The following is a 25,022-nucleotide window of genomic DNA, read 5'->3' on the forward strand; positions in this document are numbered from 1 at the left end:
AGTGACGTCGATCAGGCCCAAGGCTTCCTGTATGCCTTGTAGGGCTTTCATACTCAACAACAAACACTGTATTACACAGACCAAGAGCTGGAACGCAATAGAAAAGCATGATACAGGCTGTACAGCTGGAGAAGGAGCAGACAGTATGGGGGTGTTCTGGGATGCTGGTCTGGTATTTGAGACGGATAATCCTAAAGGGACTAGGATCAGAACAGACCCCAGCTGTACTGATAGTTCAGAGTCAGGGCAGGCAGTATGGTCAGGCAGGCGGGTTCAGAGTCAGGGCAGGCAGTATGGTCAGGCAGGCGGGTTCAGAGTCAGGGCAGGCAGTATGGTCAGGCAGGCGGGTTCAGAGTCAGGGCAGGCAGTATGGTCAGGCAGGCGGGTTCAGAGTCAGGGCAGGCAGTATGGTCAGGTAGGCGGGTTCAGAGTCAGGGCAGGCAGTATTGTCAGGCAGGCGGGTTCAGAGTCAGGGCAGGCAGTATGGTCAGGCAGGCGGGTTCAGAGTCAGGGCAGGCAGTATGGTCAGGCAGGCGGGTTCAGAGTCAGGGCAGGCAGTATGGTCAGGCAGGCGGGTTCAGAGTCAGGGCAGGCAGTATGGTCAGGCAGGCGGGTTCAGAGTCAGGGCAGGCAGTATGGTCAGGCAGGCGGGTTCAGAGTCAGGGCAGGCAGTATGGTCAGGCAGGCGGGTTCAGAGTCAGGGCAGGCAGTATGGTCAGGCAGGCGGGTTCAGAGTCAGGGCAGGCAGTATGGTCAGGCAGGCGGGTTCAGAGTCAGGGCAGGCAGTATGGTCAGGCAGGCGGGTTCAGAGTCAGGGCAGGCAGTATGGTCAGGCAGGCGGGTTCAGAGTCAGGACAGGCAGTATGGTCAGAACCGGGAGGACTAGCAAAAGAGATAAGAAAAAGCAGGAGCACGGGAAAAACACACTGGTTGACTTGACAAGACAAACTGGCACAGAGAGACAGGAAACACAGGGATAAATACACCAGGGGAAATAAGCGACACCTGTTGGGGGTGAAGACAATGACAAGGACAGGTGAAACAGATCAGGGTGTGCCACTTTCATCCTGTATCTGGATTAAGGTATCCCATAAACTAGCAGACAAAATATATTTTGAGATCCACAGTTCTAAAGCCAGCTGCCGTCTCTGTACATGAGTACTACAATCAGAAGGACTGTGTGAAGTTCTACCACCTACAGAGGGAGGACGGTACCCTGAGCAGACTGTCTCTCGGAGACGTGTATGTGTGCTGAAGAGCGCTGCAGTATGCAGAAGAAAGTTGAGTCACAGAGTGGGTGAACACGGACTGCTGCAGTACAAATACGATCTAGGAAAACAGACATGGATAGAGGACTGGCCCTCACAATCAGACTGCCAGTCCAGAGACGACAGAGAAGTCTGTCTAGGAGTTTCTGTCTATAGAGGAGATTCTCAACCAGATCACGACCTTCGGTTGCCCTGTCTAGTTTCTCTTCTTGTTTTGTTATATTTCCATTTTTGTAACATTGCAAACTTGGATATTTGTGTTCACCAAACGTACAGCAGGCAGTCAGTAAGCTACTCACTGTGCTCATTTGAACACAACAAATATAGTTAGAGTGTGACCACTTGGAATATATTCTGTCAGAAAATGACCAGTTAATTATGTACACTGTGCATTGTGCATAATAAAATCATTTGGAGAAATAAATAAATTTACATAAATCTGTTTCAGCTACAGACGGTAGCTGAAACAGACTGACTCAACTTAGATTGTTTGTCAAAAAACATATGATATTTGTACTTTTTGAGCTATAACCATTTACATATGCATAAAAGCTCCATAGACGTCAAAGGCTAATTTTGGAATCACCACTGCTAATGATCCGTTACAGCTACAAACACCAACCCAACGTTGAAATGTGCAGTCTGACTCAACATACAGTGGCTTGCAAAGGTATTCACCCCCATTTTTCCTATTTTGTTGCCTTACAACCTGGAATTAAAATAGATTTTGGGGGGGGTTGTATCATTTGATTTACACAACATGCCTACCACTTTGAAGATGCAAAATATTTGTTATTGTGATGCAAAGAAGAAATAAGACAAAAAAACTGAAAACTTGAGCGTGCATAACTATTCACCCCCCATAGTCAATACTTTGTAGAGCCACCTTTTGCAGCAATTACAGCCGCAAGTCTTGTGGTACGTCTCTATAAGCTTGGAACATCTAGCCACTGGGATTTTGTCCATTCTTCAAGGCAAAACTGCTCCAGCTCCTTCAAGTTGGATGGGTTCCACTGGTGTACAGCAATCTTTAAGTCATACCACAGATTCTCAATTGGATTGAGATCTGGGCTTTGACTAGGCCATTCCAAGACGTTTAAATGTTTCCCCTTAAACCACTTGAGTGTTGCTTTAGCAGTATGCTTAGGATCATTGTCCTGCTGGAAGGTGACCAGAGCACCGCTCTGTGGAGTGTACGGCTTAAAGTATTCCTATGGGCAGATACTCCAATCTCTGCTGTGGAGTTTTGCAGCTCCTTCAGGGTTATCTTTGGTCTCTTTGTTGCCTCTCTGATTAATGCCCTCCTTGCCTGGTCTGTGAGTTTTGGTGGGCGGCCCTCTCTTGGCAGGTTTGTTGTGATGCCGTATTCTTTCCATATTTGAATAATGGATTTAATGGTGCTCCGTGGGATGTTTACAGATCTTCTTTATAACCCAACCCTGATCTGTACTTCTCCACAACTTTGTCCCTGAACTGTTTGGATAGCTCCTTATTCTTCTTGGTGCCGCTTGCTTGGTGGTGCCCCTTGCTTAGTCGTGTTGCAGACTCTGTGGCCTTTCAGAACAGGTGTATATATACTGAGATCATGTGACAGATCATTTCACACTTAGATTGCACACTGGTGGACTTTATTTAACTAATTATTTGATTTCTGAAGGTAAATGTTTGCACCAGATCTTATTTAGGGGCTTCATAGCAAAGGGGTGAATACATATACACACACAACTTTTCCGATTGATTTTGTAAAACATTTTTTTTAAGAAAAAGAAACGCACACCTATTAAGACGAGATGCTGGCTAGCGGAGTAGAAACTTGAAAATAAAAGTGCTCTGAACAAATTAAGGGAATTGTTCACAAACATTGGCACATCCTAAAATCCGATGATAGTCTCGGTAATGTGTTTTCGGACCTTCCCTTGGTCGCATTCTCGCAGGGCAGAAATCTCAGAGACCAATTGGTAAACTCTGATTTACCACCCCAAGATATTCCTGAACATCTATTTGCGCCCCTACTGGATGGAAATTACAAATGTAATGGCTGTGCTCAATGCAATGGCACTTATAAATGTAGATCCTTCAAACACCCACAAACAGGGAAATCGATCCCAATAAAAGGTGTTATTACGTGCTCCACTAAGGCAGTTATTTATCTTATAACTTGTCCTTGTGGTAAAAATTATGTAGGTAAAACAAAGCGCGAATTAAAAGTACGTATCTCAGAGCATCGTAGCACCATTAGGTGTAAAAACGTTACTTATCCAGTTGCGGCCCACTTCTTGGAGGCAAGCCACTCGATTTCTTCTCTGCGTTACATTGGCATCGAACATGTCATCCTCCCTGGGAGGGGATGGTGACCTTGATCATTTAGTGTTAAAACGAGAGGCTGCCTGGATCTTTAATTTAAAGACCCTTGCGCCCTTCGGTCTCAACGTAGACTTTGATCTTAAGCCATTCTTGTGATTATTGTGACTTCATTGTAATTGTTTGTAAACTTGTGCAGCTAAATGAATCTATGATCGTATGCTATCCATTTGTTGTTTGTATGCTGTTCTTTGTATGACATTTTAATATTTGATTATTAACCAATGATATTAGGCCACTCTTGGCCATGATTACAGACACCTGTGTCTTTTGACACTACATAAACGAGTCATCCTTCAGTGTTTGTGATTATACCCCGATGAAGACAGCTTGGCTGTCAAAACGTTAGTATTCCATTTTTGCATCTGAGCTCCTAGAGTGTGCGGCTCTCTTTGATTAAACATTTTTTAAAGTAATTTTTTAAATTTCACTTCACAAATGTGGACTATTTTGTGTATGTCCATTACATGAAATCCAAATAAATTCATTTAAATTGCAAGTTGTAATGCAACAAAATAGGAAAAACGCCAAGGGGGATGAATACTTTGCAAGGCACTGTAGATTGCTTCAACACAGCTTTTTGATACCATTCTTACTTCATGAACTTATTCATGAAATTCTGACTTCAACATTTTAAACTGAAATCACTGCCACAGAATCTTCAGAATGTTCCAACTAAAACATTTAGAGAGCTTAGAAACACATTAAATGGCTTATGATAATACGCACTATGCTATTATTCTAGCCCACTAACCCACTATAATAACTCCACACCTACAATCCACCCACAAATAGGTCACTATGAGCTCTATTTTAACAAACCTAACACAATGTTAAATCTAAGCCAGGCGGTAGCACTATAGGATCATTGGTGTGTCAGAAATATTTTTGCTATTTTCACTATCACAGTTATCGGCGTGCGAAAGGGCTGGGTTTTGATGAATAAACAAGTAAAAGTGAGGCTTGGCCCCCGACTGACCAATCAGAACGTGCTCCATGGTTGCTTCAGTTTGTGTATTTACACTCTTTTATCTATTGCCTTGGAATCAATTCCAATTCCAATGTTAGTAAACTATAGTTTGCTATATGGATTACAGATACAAATAACAAAATGTAGACCTATCATTGCTACATAAATTAACTTGAAGCCATTTGTGTCCACATTGTTCTAAGTAATTGCATGGCTTCAATAACATTCACACTGATATATGGGCTAGGCCTACTGTAAATGACATTATGGCTGAGCATGGACATGTCAAACATGGTCAATAAGCAAGATTCAATTAACGATTGATAAGGCCTAAAAAGGAACAAATAATTGTAATCTAATTCTAAACTAAGCTGTCATGACTGTCCTGGGAGGATAAGGCTGAATAGGTCAGATCAGCTTTGCAATAATTAACTTCAACCAGACTCCCTCTCACCCTCAGAGGGGGTTGACAGCTCACACCCTGTTTTAAATCAGGGACAGAACATTCAGCTATCTCCCTCTCCCAATTCACCCAAGAAATGTGCCTTTGAGATTTTCCCACCAGAACTCAAACATACTGGAAAAATATTTCTAACATAGAACGTGGAGAATGGGCAGAGGTGACCAAAAAGATGTCGGTTTGGTTGTTATTTTGTGAATTTCCTGTAAATACACTGTGTGTGAAGTGTCCATCCGATACGTTACCCATGAAATATTTAAAAAATGATGAAAGTGTTTCTGTTAAGAGTGGGATGTGATTTTAGAACCTATATGAAGAAATTGTTATGACTTAAATGTAAATGTAATGTACAAGTAAGTAGTCACCTCCCCCTTGAGTAAGGTCAGAGAGCGTGCCAGCCTGACGGAACCTCCCATTTGAATGAACTGTATAAAATGATGGGTTAAGAATGAACATATCAGACCAGAAAGACGTCTTAAAGTGGTTGAATCTCAACACGAAGTAGAGACGATAGAGATGATAATTCATTCAATCGGGTAAGAATTAAACATAGTTAGTTCATTTGATAAATAACGTTTAATTCCAAGCTGTATCAGGAGCCAAACCCTTTATCGACAGTCTTGACTACTTCGCTATTGCATTGGGCAGACAAAAAAAGCCATAATTGAGAGGAAGGGAGGCTATGGGGGAAAAGAATAACATTTTATGTTTCTAAATGCGAAGTATACAGAAACCAAATGCACATTAGGCTACTCTTGATCCATGCAAACATGGTCAGTGTGCGTCACCGTTGGACAGTGGAAACGCAGCCTATCCGCCATAACTAACTGCATTACCACTAAAACCAGGCGTTAGGGCTGGAAAATGGCAATTACAATGCCAACGAAATTACAAACTAACATGCGTTTGACACTAACACAGCCTTAACACCACCGAAAATAGATCACAGACACACAGTCTCATACAACTAACATTGTGGGGGCACACAATTCAGTCCCATTCAAAATCCTATTTTCCCTAATCCCTAACCCGTACTCTTACCCTAACCTTAAAAGCTAACCCTAACTCATAACCCTAAACCTAAAACTAAGTCTAACCTTAACCCTAAACCCCCTAGAAATAGCATTTGACCTTGTGGGGACTAACAAAATGTCCCCAGTTGGTCAAAATGTTGTTTGTTTGCTATTCTTGTAGGGACTTCTGGTATAGTTAAACACGTCCACACACACAAGTCTACACACACACACATCCACACATCCACACACACACACAGAGTGACAGGTCATCAGGCCCCATCTCTGCCCATCTTCTGTGTCTCCCTCTACCTGCAGTGTGTGAATACAAATCAGGCCCGCCTCGTCACCACAAATGAAAACACCAGAATGCCATTATGTTCTCCCCCCCTTATCCACATTACCTTAACCTTCCTTTACTCCTGTCTGGTGTCAGGCAGGCACAGATGCCAGTTTCTTGCATTTTCTCTCTCTCTCTTTCACTCTCTCTTTTGCTGTCTCTTTTGCTCTCTCTTTCTTTTGCTCTTTGGCTCTCTTTTCCTCCCTCCCTCCTGCTTACTGATTCTCTGTGAGCAGCTGGCCGCAGGTATGGCCTGACCACGGGACCTTTCACAAACGCCAGACATTAGGTGTCATTTGGTCCCAGTCAAACCCCAGGGGACTCCATTTTTGTGCTCAGGTTGAAATATTTTGGACCAGAGGCTCTGCACAGGTGTAAAGCAATGATGAGCCTCTAACCTCACAATGTGAATAATATTCTCTCCGTGAATATCATGCTTCATTTGACACAATCAGAATTCAATCACGATTTGCCACAGAAGATTGTTCTGTAGTTCAAGTTTTGCGATCCACGTCATCATGGGGGAATCGTGAGTGGCCATGTTTTCCTGGGGTTTGTTCCGAATTACCACAAACACACAACACACTAGGCCTTCTCGCAACCTTTGTATCTGTAAAAAGTGGGAAGCAAAGAAAGAAAAGGTCAAAGACAGAAAGGAGGAAGGAGAGAATGTGAGAGGGGGAGAGGAGAAGCTCCAGGTCCATTGTTTTAGTGACTGCAGCGTGACTGTCCTTCCTATAAAGAATGGTGGAGCTGATGGTGTCTGTCAGGGACTAGCAGGTTGTTATCCAGCCATTATATCACATTTATCTTCATTCCCATTCACCAGACACATGCCCTGAAAGCTCATTTGTCAAGCGGAGGGAGCGGCTTACTTGCATTTATAAACCCTGTCTCCCGGAGGATGTACTGGAAAATACAGTGTGCCATGCAAGGGATTCGGGACGGGGTGGTACTGGCATCTGGCTGCCACTTATCTTGGCACGGCCTGGAATAATCCATGCATCGCCTCACAAAAGAGAAGAGGCGGGAGCCTGTGATTTATTGGGCGTCTTTAACTACAACTTTGTATCGCATCGCCCTCATCTCTCCCTCCTCTTCCTCGCCCTCCCCCTCCCTCCTCACCTCACCTAGCATCAAATGGAGTTGTGCTTCAAATTGGACGTATGATCAAAATGCGTGGTGTCAGAAGGAGATTGGCTCAGCCATATGTAATATGACCACCCAGCCTATTCCTGTTGGTCGTCCTGTGTAGAAATTGCCCAGTGCCGTCTCTTACTGATGTGTTTCTGCAGGACTGCTCCCAGGAGGCAGGATCCCCCTCACAGGTTCAAAAGAAAACAGATCTGCAGAATTTCAGAACCGAGATGTGGTTTTTTATGCAGGCACAGGTATTACTACCCATAGGAGATGGGCTAAAATGGATATTCTGGTAGATTTCTGACTTCCTGTTGGAAGCACTGCTGGGCAGCTGAGGTGATCAGGGATGCTCCGGAATGTTCTTTTGGTTGTCTTCCTGATTCTAAAATAATTTCAGGGGAGAAAGATTGTGTGGATTGCCAATGATGGTCTTATGAAAATTAGACTGAAATGTGTATTTGGGGATGGCTAAAGTGAGAGTATGGAAGAAGATAAGTTGCCCTTTATGGACTACTGAATTACAGAGCCTTCAGAAAGTGTTCACACCCCTTGACCTTTTGTACATTTGGTTGTGTTACAGCCTGCATAAAACATCTATTACATTGAGATGTTGTGTAACTGGCCTACACACAATGATGTCAAAGTGGAAATAGGTTTTCTGAAATTTTATTCAACCCCTTTTTTATGACAAGCCTAAATACGTTCAGGGAAAAATGTGCTTAACAAGTCATAAAAAGATGCATGGACTCACTCTGTGTGCAATAATAGTGTTTAACATGATTTTTTAATTACTGCCTCATCCTTGTACCCCACTAAATCCATGTATCTATAATATCCCTCAGTCAAGCAGTACATTTCAAACACAGATTCAACCACAAAGACCAGGGAGGTTTTCCAATGTCTCGCAAAGAAGGGCACCTATTGGTAGATGGGTAAAAAAAAAAAGCAGACATGGAATATTTTTTTGAGTATGGGGAAGTAATTAATTACACTTCAGGTGGTGTATCAATACACCCAGTCACTACACAGATACAGGCATCCTTTCTAACTCAGGTGCCGGAGAGGAAGGAAACCACTTAGGGATTTCACCTTGAGGCCAATGGTGACTTTAAAGCAGCTGTGTGATTGGAGAAAACTAAGGATGGATCAACAGCATTGTAGTTACTCAACAATACTAACTTAATTGTCAGAGTGAAAAGAAGGAAGCCTGTACAGAATACAACTATTCCAAAACATGCATCCTGTTTGCAATAAGGTACTAAAGTAAAATTGCTAAAAAAAAATAGCCAAAGAAAGCATTATGTTTGGAGCAAATCCAACACAACACATCACTTGGTACCACTGTTCATATTTTAAAGGATGGTGGTGGCTACATCATGTTATGGGAATGCCTGTCATCAGCAAGGACTAGGGAGTTTTTTAGGATAAAAAATAAACTAAATAGAGTTAAGCACAGGCAAAATCCTAGAGGAAAATCTGGTTCAGACACTGGGAGAGAATTTCACTTTTCAGCAGAACAATAACTTAATAATAGCAGGACAATAACTTAAAACACAAGGCCAAATATACATTGAAGTTGCTTACCAAGACGACATTGAATGTTCCTGAGTGGCCAAGTTACAGTTTTGACTTAATTTGGCTTGGACATCTAAGGCAAGACTTGAAAATGGCTGTCTGGCAATGATCAACAACCAACTTGACAGCTTGAAGATTTGAATAAATAATGCAAATATTGTACAATCCCGGTGTGCAAGACTTACCCAGAAAGTCTCACCGCTGAAACAGTGTCAAAGGTGATTCTAACATGTATCGACTCAGGGGTTGAATACTTATCTAATCATTCATAGGAAAATATATATTCTTCCATGTTGACATTACAGAGTATTTTGTGAAGGTCTCGGATGAAAAAAAATACTATTCAATCCATTTTATTCCCCACTTTGTAAGACAACAGAATGTGGAACAATTCAAGGGGTGTGAACACTCTCTGAAGGTAATGTACTCATGTCTTTCACTGGCCAGATGCTCACTGTTATGGTGTGTTTTTTCTGCAAGATCCCTAGTGCTGCAAAATGTACCTTTTAGATGGGCCTGTTTAGTTATTCCATCTGTTTGTTGTTTCATCCCACATCACATTAAGCCTGTCTCTTTGCTCAGGCCTGAGGCTGCTCCATATGTGTTGACTCAGCCCTTTTGCTTTCTAGCCAGTTCTCTCTCTGTGAGGTTGAGGATTGTCTTTTAGAGGTGGCAATGCCCAAAACATTGAATTACAAATGAATGAAATAGTTCTTATCTGCTGTCTGGAGTCTTGCCCATTCCCATTGTTTAAGCCCTCAGTTATTCTACCTGTGGCTCTTTCTGGCGTGTGTCAGTAATCTTGATTGGCCACAGGACAGTGGGCAGGGGATTAACTGGCAGGGAGCCGGAGAGATAGAGGAAGAGATGGGGGGGATGGAGGGAGTTAACGAATGGAGTCCTGGATTGATTTGCCTGTGTGCTGATTGGTGCCGTGAAACTGCGTTAATGTCCCCTGTTCCTTCCGCAACCATTTCCCTGTGATTGAGTGTGGGCTCCGTTATTGTTTGGCGACAGAGTGGAACTGAAAGCAGTTGTCATTAGGATTTACAACAGCAGGCAACCAGGCAGGCAGGCAGGCAGCCAGTAAGGCAGGGAGACAGTCAGGGAGGCCAGAGGAAACACGGGTTCCGATCACATGCTGACTCTTATTACGGCCACACACTCCAAATTGCTTGTAAATAAAGATAAATGGCGCAGGGAGTGTAAAAGATGCTGACATTGGATTTATCATACAATTAGCCTAACAAGCCAGTCTGAGGGAGATGGGGAGTGAGGTGGGGAGGGGGAACACATGTCTATCACATGCCCACGCTCCTCCCTCTAAACATGAGGTAACAAGCCAGTCCTAAACAACCCAGTGGGTGACACCTAAATCTACCTCCCCTGTCCCTCCCCATCACTCATGGGTCTGGTCTCAGATAGTGCTTTCACAAACCCATCCTCTGAAATGGTCTGGTCCGTGCACTCACCCTCTCCTCCTCTCCTCTCCACACCTCTCCCCGTAGCAGTTCTTAAATTACTCCCAAATTAACAATGTCCCTAATTGATTTGGTATCATCTTTGTCTCATTCCGCAGCCTCCCGTGAGCTGATGTGAGAGAGTGCCCGCCACCATTCCCAGCCCCCGATTCAATTAAATCAGGAATTACTTGTCATAGCCACTTTTCTATCCATTTAGCAGCATAATTCTGATCCTTTGGAGAATTACGTGGGGAAACATGATGTACAATGTATGATAAATGTTAACCCAGCCAAAGGGAGAGTAAATTAAATCTTGGAATAGGATCCTGTCAGGTTGGATAGCAGACAAATGGTGGCTGGTGCTCTCTCACCACTGGGTGGCACTGTTGCACCATGCTTTGGGTGGAGAACAGAGAAACTTCCCTCTGCGTACTGTCCAGGGCTCTCCAACCCTGTTCCTGGAGAGCTACCGTCCTGTAGGTTTTCACTCCAACCCTAATCTAGGACACTTACTTCTAATAATTAGCTGGTTGATAAGCTGAACTAGGTTAGTTACAACTGGGGTTGGAGCGAAAACCTGCAGGAGGGTAACGTTCCAGGAACAGAGTTGGACACCCCTACAGTAGACAAAGGCCACATTCACAATTAGACACCTAGGTTATTTCTGTGTAGTTAGGATCTGGAACAAGGGTTTGTTGGTTTGTGTCTTGTTTGGAATAACATTTCAGAGTCATAGGCATTATCCTTCTAACCTCGATCTAAGATTCAGATGAAGTGAAATAGTTAGTTCTCCAGGACCTGTTAGAATGATATCATAACCAAACTTCACCACATGCTGGTCTCAAATATTTGGGTGACCTTGAAAATCATCTTAGACAAGTTGGCAACTGCTGGTCTTAATTCATTCCACAGGAACAATAAAATAACTAGCTATGCAACGAGATTTGTTCCCAGACAAACTGAATTCTCCATCTCTCAGACACCGGTGGTCACCCTCTCTCTACTCTCCATCCCCCATGTCTAGTCTATACATGCATTACATGTAATGACCTGCTCTGGCAGAGGGGTGGAGTGGGTAGGTGGAATATAGAGCAGCAGTAAGTGTGTGTGTGCTCACAGTCAGTGTGCCACGAAGAGGGCAGAAGACCAGGGATGTGTCCCAAGGTGCTGCTGTGCTCAATCCCAGGTAGAGCCTGTCCTAGACCAGAGAGGGCTGACAGGGCTTAGAGTTGAGGATGTCCTACCAGCCTACCAGTAATCTCCAGGGTGCCACCTCAGTGCCACATTCCGCCATGCGGAGTGAGATTGCCTCGGTGATGGTAACGACAGCCGTCTCGCATCCAGAGGAGTCAGGGGTACGGTGCGGGGGGCTCCTCACCTCCCTCAGTCTGGGAGATTGCTTCCTGTTACCGGTGCTCCCCAGTATTTCCGCCCCATGCAGCATTAATGGGAAATCAATCGGAGGAGCCCAGCCTTAACCGAGCAGGAGGCAGCAGCCATAAATATTCATGTCCATTTTGAGAAGTTGTTTGCACTCCATATTTCTGTTGACACATGGGGTCTGTGTTGGCATTTGTATCTGGAGGAATGAGGGGTGGTGGGCCGGAGGGGTATGTGTGTTTTGCAGAGGGACACAGATGGGCAATGAGGCAGTGACAGTGACCTGTTTACCTGCTGCTCAGGTGTCATGTGATTAAGAGTTGGTTTGTCAGTCACACAGGTCAGGGCTGGGTCATTAAAATGTTTCAAAGGAGCAGCAGGCCTATACTAACACAAACACCAGGTAGTCTAGTCCCCTTTGCTGTCTGGTAGCTTACTGTTGAACAGTTTTCTCTTAATCTAAATCAAACAGACAGTGCAGGGGAATAGATAACAATGGCATTTCTCATCTGTTGTCTTATGAGTTTAACTGTTTGCTACGTGTGTGTGTGTTTTTCTCTCTGTGTGTGTGTGTTTTTGTGTGTATGATCTGTTCTGGGTGTTGTGATGTCCTATGTTCCTCCTCTAGGTCCCATGTCTGATCAGGGTGCTTACTGAGGAGGTGAAGCAGAGGACTCAGGCCTTGCTGTCCTCCAACACCTACCAGGTGCTGTTGGCCACCCTCAGAGAAGAGGTTAGTCTACACCACGACCCATCAACGCCAGCACATTTCTTTTTCCATTCTCTCCATGTCTTCCATGCATGTGTGTGTGTATCCAGACAGTGTCCTAAGTGTCCTAAGTAGATATAACACCTATCTTGTCTCTGTACAGGGTGTCAGAGGCTTGTACAGGGGCTACGGGAGTGCGGTACACAGAGAGGTAGGTCTATTCTACCACACACACCTTCCCTTCTACACTGACTGACACAAAAGTGCTTCAGCTTTCGCGTTGCATTAGCCTCCATCAAACATCATTGGCAAGATCATGGACCCCCCTTGATATGTTTTTTTGGCAGGTGTACCAGTATGCTTGTATGTATGCAGCCTATACCACCATAACATGTCAGGTACTGTACTTGTAGAATGAGACTATTCAGAATTGATTAATTCATGATAACTGCGTGAAAGATGGTTTTATTTTCTCCCATTATTCCTCTGAAAGTGTTCTAAATCCCCCTGGGCAGAGAGGGAAGTGGATGGAAACACTGAACTCTTGTTTTTTTCTCTGTTTCATTTTGCACAGTTACTTAACCGAGACCAGTTCCATCTGTTTGAATCGCTTGATTAATTCAAGTAATTAGAGATGTTATAAATGCAAAAGCAAAATGAGGAGAAAAAAAAATCAGAGATTGAACATTGAAGCAGTCCCCTTGATGAAGGCTCACCTTTGTAATGGAGTGCCCACTCTGCTCCCTCTCGCTCTTTGATTCATTATCTGCTGGTTAATTGCCCCTGCAGAGGTAATGTCTCCTGGATTCAGGCACGTTGCATTTATCTCCACCACAGTTTTTTCTCTCTTCTTTCTCATTTTCAATAGATTGAGAAAGAAACAGAGAGAGGGAAGAAAAGTTGTATATGAAGGTGACACTCGTTTTTCTGTCTCTTTTTTTGGGGTAATATAGTCCCCTACTGCTGTGCTAGCCTGTTCTTATTTTCTGCCTCACTAAACCGATGTTATTCACACAAATTCCATCTGGACAGGGAGGGAAAAAAGGACAACAAGGCTCTCTGATTTCTCCAAGGGGATGTGAATAAATGAATACATTTGGAGGCTGGTGCCCAGCCTCTGTGCATACTAAGGGCCAGATGAAACAGGCGGGGAGAGAGGCAGAGGAGCGCCTAGGATCCTCCTCGCGATTGGCTTTGACGTGTGTCAGGAAGGTAATTCATTTTCTCAGCCGGCTATCCGCTATCTCATCCTGCTCGGCGACCCTGTCAAGATAACTTTATTTAGCTTGAGCGGCGCTCCCCCAGCACGGCCATCTAATTGGGGTCCTCTCTATGATGTAGATTCATTAAGGATCCTTCAGAAGTGATTTCTGATAGCAAAGATCTCACAGGTTACGGCAGGAAGGGAGTGTGGCTGTGTCCAGGATGAGGGGTTACACAAATAGGGGGTGGTGGAGAACTGATTCACAACTGGCATGATTATGTTAGGTAGCCCATCAGCTTTCTTATGTATTTATATATATATACAGTACCAGTCAAAAGTTTGGACCTACTCATTCTAGGGTTTTTCTTTATTTTTACTACTTTCTACATTGTAGAATAATAGTGAAGACATTAAAACTATGAAACTACACATCATGTAGTAACTAAAACAGTTTTAAACAAATCTAAATATATTCTAGATTTTAGGTTATTCGAAGTAGCCACCATTTGCCTTGAAGACAGCTTTGCACACTCTTTGCATTCTTTCAACCAGCTTCAGGAAGAATGCTTTTCCAACAGTCTTGAAGGAGTTCCCACATATGCTGAGCACTTGTTGGCTGCTTTTCCTTCCCTCTGCGGTCCAACTCATCCCAAACCATCTCAATTGGGTTGAGGTCAGGTGATTGTGGAGGCCAGGTCATCTGATGCAGCACTCCATTACTCTCCTTCGTCAAAAAGCCCTGACACATCCTGGAGGTGTGTTGGGTCATTGTCCTGTTTAAAAACAAATGATAGTCCCACTAAGTGCAAACCAGATGGGATGGTGTATTGCTGCAGAATGCTGTGGTAGCCATGCTGGTTAAGTGTACCTTGAATTCTAAATGAATCCCTGACAGTGTCGCCAGCAAAGCACCACTACACCATCACACCACTTTCTCCATGCTTCACGGTGGGAACCAGACATGCAGAGATCATCCATTCACCTACTCTGCGTCTCACAAAGACACAGAGGTTGGAACCAAAAATCTCAAATTTGGACAGATTTCCACATGTCTAATGTCCATTGCTCGTGTTTCATGGACCAAGCAAGTCTCTTCTTCTTATTGGTGTTCTTTAGTAGTGGTTTCTTTGCAGCAATTCGACCATAAAGGCCTGATTCACGCAGTCTCCTCTGAAAAGTTTATGTTGAGATTTGTCTGTTACTTGAACTCTGTGAAGCATTTATTTGGGCTGCAATCTGAGGTGCAGTTAACTCTAATTTTAACGGTTCTCCTCGTCATCTGAGGAAGAGTAGTCAAGATCAGACCAATGCGCAGCGTGGTAGGTGTCCATGTTAATATTTAATAAATCAACTGAACACTGAATAACAAAACAACAACGAGCGTGTGAACGAAACAGTCCTGTAAGGTGCAAACACACAAAAAAACTACCCACGAATCAAATGGGAAAAACAGGCTACCTTTCTTGATGCGGTCCTCGTGAGAGCCAGTTTCATCATAGCTCCTAATGTTTTTTTTCCAACTGCGCTTGAAGAAACTTTCTTGAAAGTCCTTGGCATTTTCTGGATTGACTGACCTTCATGTCTTAAAATAATGATGGACTCTCCTTCCTCTTTGCCTATTTGGTTACTACATGATTCCATATGTGTTATTTCATACAATGCAGAAAATAGTCAAATAAAGAAAGACCCTTGAATGAGTAGGTGTGTACAAACTTTTGACTGGTACTATATATTTGATGTATACCTTCACATGGTTTATCTTTGTAAAGCTGAGGTATCATTTAAGTTTCAGACAGATCCAGTATGAAATAGCCTTAAATGAGAATTCCAGCTCAAGCAAAGTGATTGTGATTTGTCTGTGCAAAAAAAAGCACTTACTTTAATCTAAATATAAGTTGTGGTGAGTCATTATTTAGGATTCCTATGCACTAGGCTGTTAAGTGCGTTTGTTGTCCATTTAGCTCAGTGATTCGTTGTAAAGGCCAGTAAATCACCACAATCAGTAGCATGCAAATGTGTGTGCTAAATACCTCTAATTAAGCCCTTGCTTAGGTCTTTTGTTTATGTACCTTGGCATGTTCCTCAGTTTGGGTGGTTCTCTCTTCACCACCTCTGTTCAGAGTACTGCTTCTCTTCATCACTAGATGGAGAGCATTCCACTCAGACTCTTCTGTTCCATTTTACATGAACATTTGAGTTATTTAGCAGACACTCTTATCCAGAGCGACATACATTTGGAGTATTCATCTTAAGGTAGCTAGGTGAGACAATCCTATATCACATTTGAACTTAGAACATTTTTCCTCAGAAAAGTCAAGTGTTATGTATGTATTTTCTATTCATGTATTGCTGCTCTGTACACAAGCCCTCTCTTTCCTCTCCAAACTGGCTTATGACATTATGAGTACCAATCACCCTAATGAAATTGCTAAACTTTTTTCTGCATGACAATAGTGGACAGTTTGGATGGGGTGCCCATATACTCTTGGCCTGAAGCGTAATATTTTATCTAGGAGTTGATCTAGACAGTCATTGCTCTGATAAGGTGGATTGACGGAGCTGTGTTATCCTGTCCAGCCATCAAGCACAACTCCACACTCTTTCTCTCTCTCTCCCTCTCTCCTTCTCTCCCTCTCTTTCTCTCTCTTGCTCTCTCACTTGCTGTCCCGGTCTCTGTCTTTCATTCTTTCCTTCTTTCTCTCTTCCCCCTCTTTCTCTCCCCACATCTCTAACCCCACTGTGGGGTCTACTTCTGCTCTAGAGAGTTGCTGTTGGAGAGAAAGAGTGACAGAGAGAAAGGGAGAGAGATCCAAAAAGCTAATATTTGTAGAGAGAGTGAGAGAGTGAGTGACCTATCTTTGGTGCATCTGTCTGACAGGAACAAAAGTGGGATGATTTATGTTTCCTCTGTCCTCCTCCCAACAACACAGGACTGGAACAGCCGCCTGAAAGCACTGAACTGACAGACAACCTACAGCCAGCCTCTCTCTCTCTCTCTTGCTCTCTTTCTCTCTATGCCTCAGCAGACAGGAGCTGGCAAACAGCTCAGAGAGAGCAACCAGTCTTAACAAACACCTCCACTCCTCTCTGTTCTGTTCCCCTCTCTCCGGCTTGTGTCTCTCTGAAAGAACTCATATGTAACTAAAAGTTGTCACCAAAGTAAATACAGTTTAACATGTAAAAATGGTAACTTTGACTACAGAATTAACTCCTCTCTTTTCCCTCTCGTGACCCCCCCCCCCTTGCTCAAGCCCTCTCCCTCATTTCCTCCCTCAAACACTGTTGACATGAGAGGGCCTTTGGCCCCTGAGGCCCAGGTCTAAACCCACGCCCAATTTGTTTGAATTACTCTGTCGTTTGCCTTCCTGCTCTGCCTTCGTCACACTGGATTGTGCTGCAAACAGGTGGAACGTATGGTAGTGAGTGTGTGTGTGTACTGATGCATGTCTTATGTATGCGTGTCCGATTTGGTACACTAACAATGGTGTTATATTTCCACTTTTGTTATGATTGAAATGAAGTCCCTAAACAAGCGTATGACAGACATGACCCTTCTGTGGCTCTTGTTTGTCCGTGTGGCACATTTCGAGAAAAGAGGTGAGGAGAAGAATAGAATATATATGCCATTTAGAAGAAAAGAGAGGAGACAATCATGCAGTTTTCTGTTCCTGTGCTCAGTGATCCATATGGGCTAGTGTTTATATACCCTCATCTATATCTGGCACTCACTGGCACAGAGAGAGACTGGAGAGAGTATGTCAGCCAGGGAAGATTTACTCTGCACTTGCTGTTGTTTACTGCTGGACGGTTGGACTGTATATCTAGTCCCGTGTTCCCCTCACTAACGTCAATATCTACAGTCCGAAATATTCTCAACACCCCCAAACAAAAAGGGAGATGAGGCTGGTACACATGTAACTGTGGGGAAATGTAACTTGGTGTTGTTGTTTAAAGATGGAGTCTTATGGTTTCACATCTGCTTGTACATTGCTCTGTTTAGTCACACAATGGTATCAATTAGCGTTGGAGGCCTGGTCTATTTAATAGGCCCTGTTGACCTTTGTGTGCTTGACCTTTGACCTGACCTGGCTGTGTGTGTAGAGGTCAGTGTGTTTGTGTGTGTGTGTGTGTGTGTGTGTGTGTGTGTGTGTGTGTGTGTGTGTGTGTGTGTGTGTGTGTGTGTGTGTGTGTGTGTGTGTGTGTGTGTGTGTGTGTGTGTGAGAGAGAGAATGGTAGAGGTGTAGGGTGTGTGTGGGGTGAGGCGACCATGTGTGTTTGGGGAGGTATCTGGTGTCAGCACATATTTGGAGCTGGTATTACCCGTGCAGACTGGCTGAGGGAGAGGAGACACAGCTGTTGCATGCTGCTCCTACCAGGCAAGCAGGAACCAACCTTCCCACTACAACCTCATCATTTCCCTTAGAACCTCCACCCTGCTGGGACCATCTCTGTCTGATAATCCACCCCCCACTGGAGCAGTTTGCCTGAGCTGACTCACCATCACCACCTGGATTAGCACCCCATGTTTATACCCACTAACCATGTGTACCAATGTATTTGTTGAGGGAGTAGACATGAAGCTATCGATGTTGAAAGAGCATCCAAAACCACACTAAGTAGGCAAATAGAATGAGATCAGAGACATCATAAAAAGGCATCATTGGATAAAACATAGAATGGAATTGCATGGTCAGAATGATGGAATTTGCAAAGCCTTTACTAACTCACTTTCTGGACTGAAAGTTATAGCCTGTATTACACATTGAAATGAACTGGTCTCAGGAAAACTCATTTTGTTTTAACAATTAAAGGATGTCTTGTTGAAACCTTTCGTCTTCTGTTGGTAGCCTAACCCATTAACAGACTTCTGTTGGTAGCCTAACCCATTAACAGACTTCTGTTGGTAGCCTAAACCATTAACAGACTTCTGTTGGTAGCCTAAACCATTTAACAGACTTCTGTTGGTAGCCTAACCCATTAACATACTTCTGTCGGTAGCCTAACCCATTAACAGACTTCTGTTGGTAGCATAACCCATTAACAGATTCTGTTGGTAGCCTAACCCATTAACAGACTTCTGTCGGTAGCCTAACCCATTAACAGACTTCTGTTGGTAGCCTAACCCATTATCAGACTTCTGTCGGTAGCCTAACCATTAACAGACTTCTGTTGGTAGCCTAACCCATTAACAGACTTCTGTTGGTAGCCTAACCCATTAACAGACTTCTGTTGGTAGCCTAACCCATTAACAGACTTCTGTTGGTAGCCTAACCCATTAACAGACTTCTGTTGGTAGCCTAACCCATTAACAGACTTCTGTTGGTAGCCTAACCCATTAACAGACTTCTGTCGGTAGCCTAACGCATTAACAGACATCTGTTGGTAGCCTAATCCATTAACATACTTCTGTTGGTAGCCTAACCCATCAACAGACTTCTGTTGGTAGCCTAACCCATTAACAGACTTCTGTTGGTAGCCTAACCCATTAACAGACTTCTGTCGGTAGCCTAACCCATTAACAGACTTCTGTTGGTAGCCTAACCCATTAACAGACTTCTGTTGGTAGCCTAACCCATTAACAGACTTCTGTTGGTAGCCTAACCCATTAACATACTTCTGTCGGTAGCCTAACCCCTAACAGACATTAACAGACTTCTGTTGGTAGCCTAACCCATTAACAGATTCTGTTGGTAGCCTAACCCATTAACAGACTTCTGTTGGTAGCCTAACCCATTAACAGACTTCTGTTGGTAGCCTAACCCATTAACAGACTTCTGTTGGTAGCCTAACCCATTAACATACTTCTGTTGGTAGCCTAACCCATTAACAGACTTCTGTTGGTAGCCTAACCCATTAACATACTTCTGTCGGTAGCCTAACCCATTAACAGACTTCTGTTGGTAGCATAACCCATTAACAGATTCTGTTGGTAGCCTAACCCATTAACAGACTTCTGTCGGTAGCCTAACCCATTAACAGACTTCTGTTGGTAGCCTAACCCATTAACAGACTTCTGTCGGTAGCCTAACTCATTAACAGACTTCTGTCGGTAGCCTCACCCATTAACAGACTTCTGTCGGTAGCCTAACCCATTAACAGACTTCTGTCGGTAGCCTAACCCATTAACAGACTTCTGTTGGTAGCCTAACCCATTAACAGACTTCTGTTGGTAGCCTAACCCATTAACATACTTCTGTTGGTAGCCTAACCCATTAACATACTTCTGTTGGTAGCCTAACCCATTAACAGACTTCTGTTGGTAGCCTAACCCATTAACAGACTTCTGTTGGTAGCCTAACCCATTAACAGACTTCTGTTGAGTAGTAGCCTAACCCATTAACATACTTCTGTCGGTAGCCTAACCCATTAACAGACTTCTGTTGGTAGCATAACCCATTAACAGACTTCTGTTGGTAGCCTAACCCATTAACAGACTTCTGTTGGTAGCCTAACCCATTAACAGACTTCTGTTGGTAGCCTAACCCATTAACAGACTTCTGTTGGTAGCCTAACCCATTAACATACTTCTGTTGGTAGCCTAACCCATTAAAAGACTTCTGTCGGTAGCCTAACCCATTAACATACTTCTGTCGGTAGCCTAACCCATTAACAGACTTCTGTTGGTAGCATAACCCATTAACAGATTCTGTTGGTAGCCTAACCCATTAACAGACTTCTGTCGGTAGCCTAACCCATTAACAGACTTCTGTTGGTAGCCTAACCCATTATCAGACTTCTGTCGGTAGCCTAACTCATTAACATACTTCTGTCGGTAGCCTCACCCATTAACAGACTTCTGTCGGTAGCCTAACCCATTAACAGACTTCTGTCGGTAGCCTAACCCATTAACAGACTTCTGTTGGTAGCCTAACCCATTAACAGACTTCTGTTGGTAGCCTAACCCATTAACAGACTTCTGTTGGTAGCCTAACCCATTAACAGACTTCTGTCGGTAGCCTAACCCATTAACAGACTTCTGTTGGTAGCCTAACCCATTAACAGACTTCTGTTGTTAGCCTAACCCATTAACATACTTCTGTCGGTAGCCTAACCCATTAACAGACTTCTGTTGGTAGCCTAACCCATTAACAGACTTCTGTTGGTAGCCTAACCCATTAACAGACTTCTGTTGGTAGCCTAACCCATTAACAGACTTCTGTTGGTAGCCTAACCCATTAACAGACTTCTGTTGGTAGCCTAAACCATTAACAGACTTCTGTCGGTAGCCTAACCCATTAACAGACTTCTGTTGGTAGCATAACCCATTAACAGATTCTGTTGGTAGCCTAACCCATTAACAGACTTCTGTCGGTAGCCTAACCCATTAACAGACTTCTGTTGGTAGCCTAACCCATTAACAGACTTATGTTGTTAGCCTAACCCATTAACAGACTTCTGTGGGTAGCCTAACCCATTAACAGACTTCTGTCAGTAGCCTAACCCATTAACAGACTTCTGTTGGTAGCCTAACCCATTAACAGACTTCTGTTGGTAGCCTAACCCATTAACATACTTCTGTCGGTAGCCTCACCCATTAACAGACTTCTGTCGGTAGCCTAACCCATTAACAGACTTCTGTCGGTAGCCTAACCCATTAACAGACTTCTGTTGGTAGCCTAACCCATTAACAGACTTCTGTTGGTAGCCTAACCCATTAACAGACTTCTGTTGGTAGCCTAACCCATTAACAGACTTCTGTTGGTAGCCTAACCCATTAACAGACTTCTGTTGGTAGCCTAACCCATTAACATACTTCTGTCGGTAGCCTAACCCATTAACATACTTCTGTCGGTAGCCTAACCCATTAACATACTTCTGTTGGTAGCCTAACCCATTAACAGACTTCTGTTGGTAGCCTAACCCATTAACAGACTTCTGTTGGTAGCCTAACCCATTAACAGACTTCTGTTGGTAGCCTAACCCATTAACAGACTTCTGTTGGTAGCCTAACCCATTAACATACTTCTGTCGGTAGCCTAACCCATTAACATACTTCTGTCGGTAGCATAACCCATTAACAGATTCTGTCGGTAGCCTAACCCATTAACAGACTTCTGTCGGTAGCCTAACCCATTAACAGACTTCTGTTGGTAGCCTAACCCATTAACAGACTTCTGTTGGTAGCCTAACCCATTAACAGACTTCTGTCGGTAGCCTAACCCATTAACAGACTTCTGTCGGTAGCCTAACCCATTAACAGACTTCTGTCGGTAGCCTAACCCATTAACAGACTTCTGTTGGTAGCCTAACCCATTAACAGACTTCTGTTGGTAGCCTAACCCATTAACAGACTTCTGTTGGTAGCCTAACCCATTAACAGACTTCTGTCGGTAGCCTAACGCATTAACAGACATCTGTTGGTAGCCTAATCCATTAACATACTTCTGTTGGTAGCCTAACCCATCAACAGACTTCTGTTGGTAGCCTAACCCATTAACAGACTTCTGTTGGTAGCCTAACCCATTAACATACTTCTGTCGGTAGCCTAACCCATTAACAGACTTCTGTTGGTAGCCTAACCCATTAACAGACTTCTGTTGGTAGCCTAACCCATTAACAGACTTCTGTTGGTAGCCTAACCCATTAACATACTTCTGTCGGTAGCCTAACCCATTAACAGACTTCTGTTGGTAGCATAACCCATTAACAGATTCTGTTGGTAGCCTAACCCATTAACAGACTTCTGTTGGTAGCCTAACCCATTAACAGACTTCTGTTGGTAGCCTAACCCATTAACAGACTTCTGTTGGTAGCCTAACCCATTAACATACTTCTGTTGGTAGCCTAACCCATTAAAAGACTTCTGTTGGTAGCCTAACCCATTAACATACTTCTGTCGGTAGCCTAACCCATTAACAGACTTCTGTTGGTAGCATAACCCATTAACAGATTCTGTTGGTAGCCTAACCCATTAACAGACTTCTGTCGGTAGCCTAACCCATTAACAGACTTCTGTTGGTAGCCTAACCCATTATCAGACTTCTGTCGGTAGCCTAACTCATTAACAGACTTCTGTCGGTAGCCTCACCCATTAACAGACTTCTGTCGGTAGCCTAACCCATTAACAGACTTCTGTCGGTAGCCTAACCCATTAACAGACTTCTGTTGGTAGCCTAACCCATTAACAGACTTCTGTTGGTAGCCTAACCCATTAACAGACTTCTGTTGGTAGCCTAACCCATTAACATACTTCTGTCGGTAGCCTAACCCATTAACAGACTTCTGTTGGTAGCCTAACCCATTAACAGACTTCTGTTGGTAGCCTAACCCATTAACAGACTTCTGTTGGTAGCCTAACCCATTAACATACTTCTGTCGGTAGCCTAACCCATTAACAGACTTCTGTTGGTAGCATAACCCATTAACAGATTCTGTTGGTAGCCTAACCCATTAACAGACTTCTGTTGGTAGCCTAACCCATTAACAGACTTCTGTTGGTAGCCTAACCCATTAACAGACTTCTGTTGGTAGCCTAACCCATTAACATACTTCTGTTGGTAGCCTAACCCATTAAAAGACTTCTGTTGGTAGCCTAACCCATTAACATACTTCTGTTGGTAGCCTAACCCATTAACAGACTTCTGTTGGTAGCATAACCCATTAACAGATTCTGTTGGTAGCCTAACCCATTAACAGACTTCTGTCGGTAGCCTAACCCATTAACAGACTTCTGTTGGTAGCCTAACCCATTATCAGACTTCTGTCGGTAGCCTAACTCATTAACAGACTTCTGTCGGTAGCCTCACCCATTAACAGACTTCTGTCGGTAGCCTAACCCATTAACAGACTTCTGTCGGTAGCCTAACCCATTAACAGACTTCTGTCGGTAGCCTAACCCATTAACAGACTTCTGTTGGTAGCCTAACCCATTAACAGACTTCTGTTGGTAGCCTAACCCATTAACAGACTTCTGTCGGTAGCCTAACCCATTAACAGACTTCTGTCGGTAGCCTAACCCATTAACAGACTTCTGTTGGTAGCCTAACCCATTAACAGACTTCTGTTGTTAGCCTAACCCATTAACATACTTCTGTCGGTAGCCTAACCCATTAACAGACTTCTGTTGGTAGCCTAACCCATTAACAGACTTCTGTTGGTAGCCTAACCCATTAACAGACTTCTGTTGGTAGCCTAACCCATTAAGAGACTTCTGTTGGTAGCCTAACCCATTAACAGACTTCTGTTGGTAGCCTAAACCATTAACAGACTTCTGTCGGTAGCCTAACCCATTAACAGACTTCTGTTGGTAGCATAACCCATTAACAGATTCTGTTGGTAGCCTAACCCATTAACAGACTTCTGTCGGTAGCCTAACCCATTAACAGACTTCTGTTGGTAGCCTAACCCATTAACAGACTTATGTTGTTAGCCTAACCCATTAACAGACTTCTGTTGGTAGCCTAACCCATTAACAGACTTCTGTCAGTAGCCTAACCCATTAACAGACTTCTGTTGGTAGCCTAACCCATTAACAGACTTCTGTTGGTAGCCTAACCCATTAACATACTTCTGTCGGTAGCCTCACCCATTAACAGACTTCTGTCGGTAGCCTAACCCATTAACAGACTTCTGTCGGTAGCCTAACCCATTAACAGACTTCTGTTGGTAGCCTAACCCATTAACAGACTTCTGTTGGTAGCCTAACCCATTAACAGACTTCTGTTGGTAGCCTAACCCATTAACAGACTTCTGTTGGTAGCCTAACCCATTAACAGACTTCTGTCGGTAGCCTAACCCATTAACAGACTTCTGTTGGTAGCCTAACCCATTAACAGACTTCTGTTGGTAGCCTAACCCATTAACATACTTCTGTCGGTAGCCTAACCCATTAACAGACTTCTGTTGGTAGCCTAACCCATTAACAGACTTCTGTTGGTAGCCTAACCCATTAACAGACTTCTGTTGGTAGCCTAACCCATTAAGAGACTTCTGTTGGTAGCCTAACCCATTAACAGACTTCTGTTGGTAGCCTAAACCATTAACATACTTCTGTCGGTAGCCTAACCCATTAACAGACTTCTGTTGGTAGCATAACCCATTAACAGATTCTGTTGGTAGCCTAACCCATTAACAGACTTCTGTCGGTAGCCTAACCCATTAACAGACTTCTGTTGGTAGCCTAACCCATTAACAGACTTA

The sequence above is a fragment of the Oncorhynchus gorbuscha genome, linkage group LG03 (assembly GCF_021184085.1).
Source record: "Oncorhynchus gorbuscha isolate QuinsamMale2020 ecotype Even-year linkage group LG03, OgorEven_v1.0, whole genome shotgun sequence".
NCBI classification, from domain to species: domain Eukaryota; kingdom Metazoa; phylum Chordata; class Actinopteri; order Salmoniformes; family Salmonidae; genus Oncorhynchus; species Oncorhynchus gorbuscha.